At 37.6% G+C, this 6,000-nt stretch overlaps 1 long non-coding RNA gene across 1 annotated transcript in view; it reads left to right on the top strand.

The window, feature by feature from the left end:
- Positions 1-5,244, top strand: part of LOC149690895 (uncharacterized) — a 50,683-nt gene extending 45,439 nt beyond the window's left edge. Inside the window, exon 3 of the long non-coding RNA XR_016383825.1 lies at positions 5,105-5,244. This is a non-coding gene — a long non-coding RNA (uncharacterized LOC149690895). The remainder of the gene's footprint in view (positions 1-5,104) is intronic.
- The last annotated feature ends 756 nt before the right edge of the window (positions 5,245-6,000 follow it).

A 6,000-nucleotide genomic window follows, 5' to 3' on the forward strand; every position in this document is an offset into this window, starting at 1 on the left:
GAATAGAGAAAGAAAACGTCTAGCAAAGTAAGCAGAAAATGGAGGCTGCCAGCGGTGCTGAAACGGTTAGGGAATGGTTTTTAATTGCCATTAACAAGTTAGTTAAAGGTTTTGAACCTAACTTAATGGATTTTGAATACTTGTCTCTACGTGAAAATCGTTCCTTCTATAATTGTTTCTAAATCGAATCAAGTGTACTATACTTATGATTTCGTGAGTTCCAAAAACCAAACCAAGGCTTAACGAGAAGGTAAAAGAGATAGATGGTGGAAAACATAGAGTAAGATAAAATATTAAGTCCCGCCTTCTTTTCCAGGCTCCCCCCACCCATGAGGGGGGATTGTCGACTATCAAGCGCGCACCGGACGCCTTTTTACCTCTCCGAGTGACGATGACGTCACGGAGAGGTATTGCACTGGACGTGTCTGTCTGTGTGTCTGTCTGTCTGTCTGTCTGTCTGTGTGTCTGTCTGTCTGTCTGTGTGTCTGTCTGTCTGTGTGTCTGTCTGTCTGTCAGACCTCACGTGACCGCGTTCGCAGTTTACAAATCGGAGCAAACAAATAACCCATTTCCGGAACGCGTTCACGGTTCACGGAAATTTGCCCATTCATCTGCCAACACCAGTCTTTACTAACTGGTTTCTAAGGACCACAATCTGCTAGTCTTTGTCCATCCCACATGGACACTAGCCTGCACTTGCTGGCCCGTAAGCACCTCCATCTTCTGTTCTTCGTCAATCCCACATTGACACCAGCTTCTATGCACCACCATCTTCGGGTCTTTGTCCATTCCGGCTTCTTCTCCATCGTTATCGTTTGGTTTTAAGATATACGCGGCGATCAGCTAGGGTTACGAGAAACGTCTAGCCTCCCAATGGTAGGGCTTCCACCAAAGGTTCACGCGAATGCGTTTTTATCTATTATTATAATGGAAACGAATCGTATATATACCCCAAAATTTGAAGGAAGCGGGCAAGAGGGGTACCCTTCACTTTAAACGTCATTATTAGCAGAGTTTCGAAAGATAATAGGAACAAATTTATTTTAAACGATTTAACTATTTTTAAAGTTATTTACTGGCGATTAAAATAATTAATATCATTTATATTTAATTAATTATTTAAGATAAACTTATTTCTATGTAATGACACAAGTGAGAGTTTATATAGAACGAGTAATGAACATTGCATCCGAATCGAAACACTACACGCATATCAAAGTTAATATAAAGCGAGTAGGATGATAAGATCTCTTACAAAACGATAACATTTCCTTTTTGCAGAATATTAAATGGAAATATTTTAAATATTTTTCGGCATTACGATTCTTTTAGTAGTTGTGTAGCTATAAAGCTCTGTTTCATCTTAATATTCCAAGAACATCTTTTGATATTAACATTTAAATTTGGTGTTTACTTTTTAATTCAGCTTTACTACATTTTTATATAGTGTAAACGCATTTTTAATATTCATTAGATAATATGGATGTTATCTTTTCATCTATCCACAAGTATTGAAACGATTGGGTCTGTGAAATAAGATACTCTAGATTTACACTAGAAATGACCTAGTTTCGCCTCCTCTTATAGGAGGTGTTAACGGTTCAGAGTGAGCCGAAAGTTAAATACACCCTTCAGTGGTACATTTTAGGTCTTCATTAGAATTATTGAGGATACAAAGGAAATTGTCAAACGCTTAAGCCTTTGCTAAAGACCTTGGCAATATTTCGCCAATATGAACTATGTATTTCCGGTTTTTCTCATTGGCTGTGTTTAGAAAGAAAATTCGTCTCGGCTCGGAGAGGTTTATTTTGGTTTCCCAACTTGTTAGGCCTTCTTATAGTAAATTCCTTCTTGATTATATGGCGCAGATACAAGCCCGGATAGTATACAGATCCATTTGATCGTCGCTTATGTCTCAAGAATTCTGCGACGTTTCACGCGGGAAAATATGATCACGGATCGGCCGCTATTTACGGAAAGAAGTTTTTGTCGTGGCATAGCTAACTCAATCACGCCAGTGAGCGCTTGGCCAGTAGTTTTTGCAAGGGGTCGGTCATTCATGAAATCCCGTACGCTACCCGCGAAATCCAACTTAAAAAATCTCATAAAAAATCCGAAATCAATAAAGAAATAACAAAACAGTAAAGAAATCACAAAATCAGTAGAGAAATCACAAAATCAGTAAAGATACCACAAAATCAACAAAGAAATCACAAAATCAGTAACGAAATCGCGAAATCCATTACAAAATTCACGAAATCCAAACTCAAAAGAAATCACAAAATCCAACGAAATCAATTGAAATATCCCAAAATCTGCCGAAATCATGGAAAAAATCCGAGGAAATCACGGGAAAAATTGCAAAATCCGTTGGATTTTATCGAATTTTGAAATCAAACAAAATCCGACGAAATCAATTGAATTCCGACGAAATCAAACGAAATCCGAAGAAATCAAATTGGATTTCGAAATCGCGTACACTTTTTCCAAAACGTCCGACCCCTCAGGTTTTTGAAATTGATTATCGTCTGATTCATACTCGAATTCATAGTTCAGAGAACTAGAAGACACAATTTTTAAATTGGCTGCTTGTATGCTGTATTTCGAAGGTTCCCAATTTAGTTAAATAGTAGTTTAAATTAAGCCAATTAAACTTCGCCACAAACAAAAATATATCGTTTTTACGAATATTCTTTGAAAACGGAATGATTAGCAGCCGACAATAAGTCCAAAAAGGAAAAAATTCTGGGGAAGAGTGTCTGGCACAAGAGTCTGGTAGCATTGCACCTCCGAAGACGGCCGAAAATTGAGGGATCAAGACCAGCCCCCCCCCCCTGTTTGACTGGAAAATTTATAGGACATTGTCCACTGTAGTGTGCAGAAATAGTATCACATCTCCATAGTCAAGCTATCAAAACTTCCAAAATTTATTGTCCTGTGCTTATTTCCGGCCCTGATCAAGACTATTGAAAATAAAATTTGAAGAAAAGGAAATTTCCACTTATGAAAGACGGAATTTCAATAGACTTCAAGGGATTTTTCTACCACTTCATTTGACTTCAAGAGATTTCCAACGGACTTCGTATGACTTCTAAGAGACTTCAAGAGATTTCCGAGAGACTTCAAGAGATTTCCAAGAGACTTCAAGAGATTTCCAAGAGACTTCAAGAGATTTCCAAGAGACTTCAAGAGATTTCCAAGAGACTTCAAGAGATTTCCAAGAGACTTCAAGAGATTTCCAAGAGACTTCAAGAGATTTCCAAGAGACTTCAAGAGATTTCCAAGAGACTTCAAGAGATTTCCAAGAGACTTCAAGAGATTTCCAAGAGACTTCAAGAGATTTCCAAGAGACTTCAAGAGATTTCCAAGAGACTTCAAGAGATTTCCAAGAGACTTCGTATGACTTCTCTTCACTTCAGAGAGACTTCAAGAGATTTCAAAGGGATTTCGTATGACTTCAAGAGACTTCCGAGAGACTTCGACTGACTTCAAGCGATTTCCAAGGGACTTCGCATGACTTCAAGCGATTTCCAAGGGACTTCGCATGACTTCAAGGGATTCTCTAGGGACTTCCTAAGACTTCCGAGATTTCAACTAAACTTTGCGATTTATAGAGACTTCAAAAACAATTTATGGACTTCAATTGTGATTTCAAAAATTTTGTACACCTGATTTCACAAGTGGTTTCCCCCTCGATAAAAACACGTTTTAATCTAAACTTGACGCTGAATAAATTAGAGGAAACGGTTCCTATATGCCTTAATATGTGGTGCCAAGTGAAACGGTGTATTAGTATAGGATCAGGGTCGGCGGTGTAATAGACTGGGCTAAAAGGGAGGAAGTGTAGGGGAGAATTGTACATAAAGTTTCGCGCCAAACTTGGAAATTAATACGCTCTCTCTCCGTCGTTACAGCCTAAAGGATAATGCTCAGACCCAGCTCTTTAACACCCACCCAGCTCTAGTAACCCAAACTCGAAATAATGTAGGTAAAGCGCTGGTCTACTGTATTCTTAAGGCCTGTTCCCGCCTTAAATAACGCTAGTTACAATTGGGTAAACGGAAATATATCGGGGGAAGCCTAGCCGACTCTAATTAATCAAGGAACGCGCCGACGAATTTTGGGTCTTTATCGTTCACCCTTATCCGTCAGAGAATGGTATTAACCACGGTATCACGGGACTCAATTCGACTATTAAGGGACACGGCTGGTAGGTCAGGTTGACGGTTAGGTCCGCTAGTCATTGTCTGAACCTCGTAGACCGTAACGAATTTTTTTCTGGAGATGAATTTACACTGTTTTCAAATTTAACTCTGGAAAAGTGATGGAGATCTTTCTCTTTAAGTTTGTATTTGCTGGCAACAATCTTTTGTTTGAGGATTTTGTGTTTTATGCGTTATTGTCGTGGAAACAATGTTATTTAGTTTGAATTATAGGTTTTCAGAGCGGTGGATCCAATTAGAAAATTTGTACTAATGAAGAAATATTTACTCGCAATATTTTTGGAGCCAAAAGTGTTTTTTTTTATAATTTTCTAAAAATTTACATTTTTTTCATCTTCTCATTTTAGGCCCTAAATTTCTCTAATTTTCTATGCGGGTAGAAAAATTAGGGTCAATAAACCCTTTCGGTCCGCGGATGTCGAGTCTTTCTTGAAATAAAAATAATTCTCATTTAATTAATAAGTTCGTCTAGAACGCTAAGATTAAAATTGAAGTGTTTAATTAAACGCCATCCTGGTTGTTACTTGGGAATCTAATATACATTGAACAGACCAAGACCGGCCGCGCGGCTCTCTTGATATTTTATTTATTTACATCGTTGTCGAAAAAGGAATTAGTAGAATTGAAAAGAAAATAAGGCTTAGGAGGCTCGTCTAATTAATTACGATTTTATTATTATTTTCTCGACATATTTCGCGATTCTCGTTACTTTTATACATAATTTATTAGTATCTTCCGCTGATATTTGTTTTCTAGTTTGTTTACTTTCTGGTCTCTTTAAGAATAAATACAATTTCCCTAGGCATATTTTGCTTTTGAAAATAATTATTTTTATTTTATTACTTATTTTAAAAAATGGTATTTTATTTTTCCATTTACAGATTCGTTGTCAAACTGAATCGAACTGAACCAGCGCCTCTATTAAACTGCCTGAAAGAAAAAATGGTCATTATCCAAAGCTGCTTGGCTTAAACTTACTTGGTAAGTCCAAAAACACATTTTCCTAATAAAATAAGCCTCGTTCACACGCAAAAACCAAAAGGTAAACAAAACCTGTTCAACTTTCGGCAAAGACGAGCTACGAAAAATTGGTTTTGGTCCAACAAATAATTACGCCATCAAATATTAACAAGCACTTGACTTGACCAAACCAACAGTCCGGTCGATAAACTAAGTACTTACTAAAGTTTCCTCGCTAGAATTCTAGGTAAGCCCCGAAACTGCAGTCAAAATAAGTCTTGGATATAAAACAGGTTATAATTCTAACAACTGCCCCTTTAATAACCCGAAGTTCTCGAGCCAAAACTCTCGTGACCCTTCATTACATCTAACACTTTAAATTTCGCTTAACTTCACGTTAATCAACTTCCATAGCGTGTACCCGTAACCTTAAGACCCGCAAGGTAGGCAGAAAGTTCATTTTCTGCATTTGTCCATGTAAAACCTACGAATTTAGGCATAAGTTCTCAAAGGGGGATCAGTACCTTTAACTCCATTCGCCATGTCTCATGGGCGAAACTTTGTAGGTCTGACGAAGCGTAACCATTCCTCGTGTTTTTCCACGCTATATTTACAAGAAGAAAATTATTTATTTACGTAAGTTTTGGGGGGAAAATACGCGTGACTGTCCAGTTTTGTCACGTAATGTTCCCCCTTCCTTGATCACGTGGTATTTTTTGACCAATCCCAGTTTGATCTTACCATTTGGCCTAATGGACTCCTTGAATTTACTTGATTAAGCCAGGAAAGCGCGTTAAAGGTCTACTAAACGTAATCA

This window comes from Phalangium opilio, unplaced genomic scaffold, assembly GCF_054372755.1.
Source record: "Phalangium opilio isolate 3A_F unplaced genomic scaffold, DU_Popi_V2 ptg000031l_1, whole genome shotgun sequence".
Taxonomy (NCBI): domain Eukaryota; kingdom Metazoa; phylum Arthropoda; class Arachnida; order Opiliones; family Phalangiidae; genus Phalangium; species Phalangium opilio.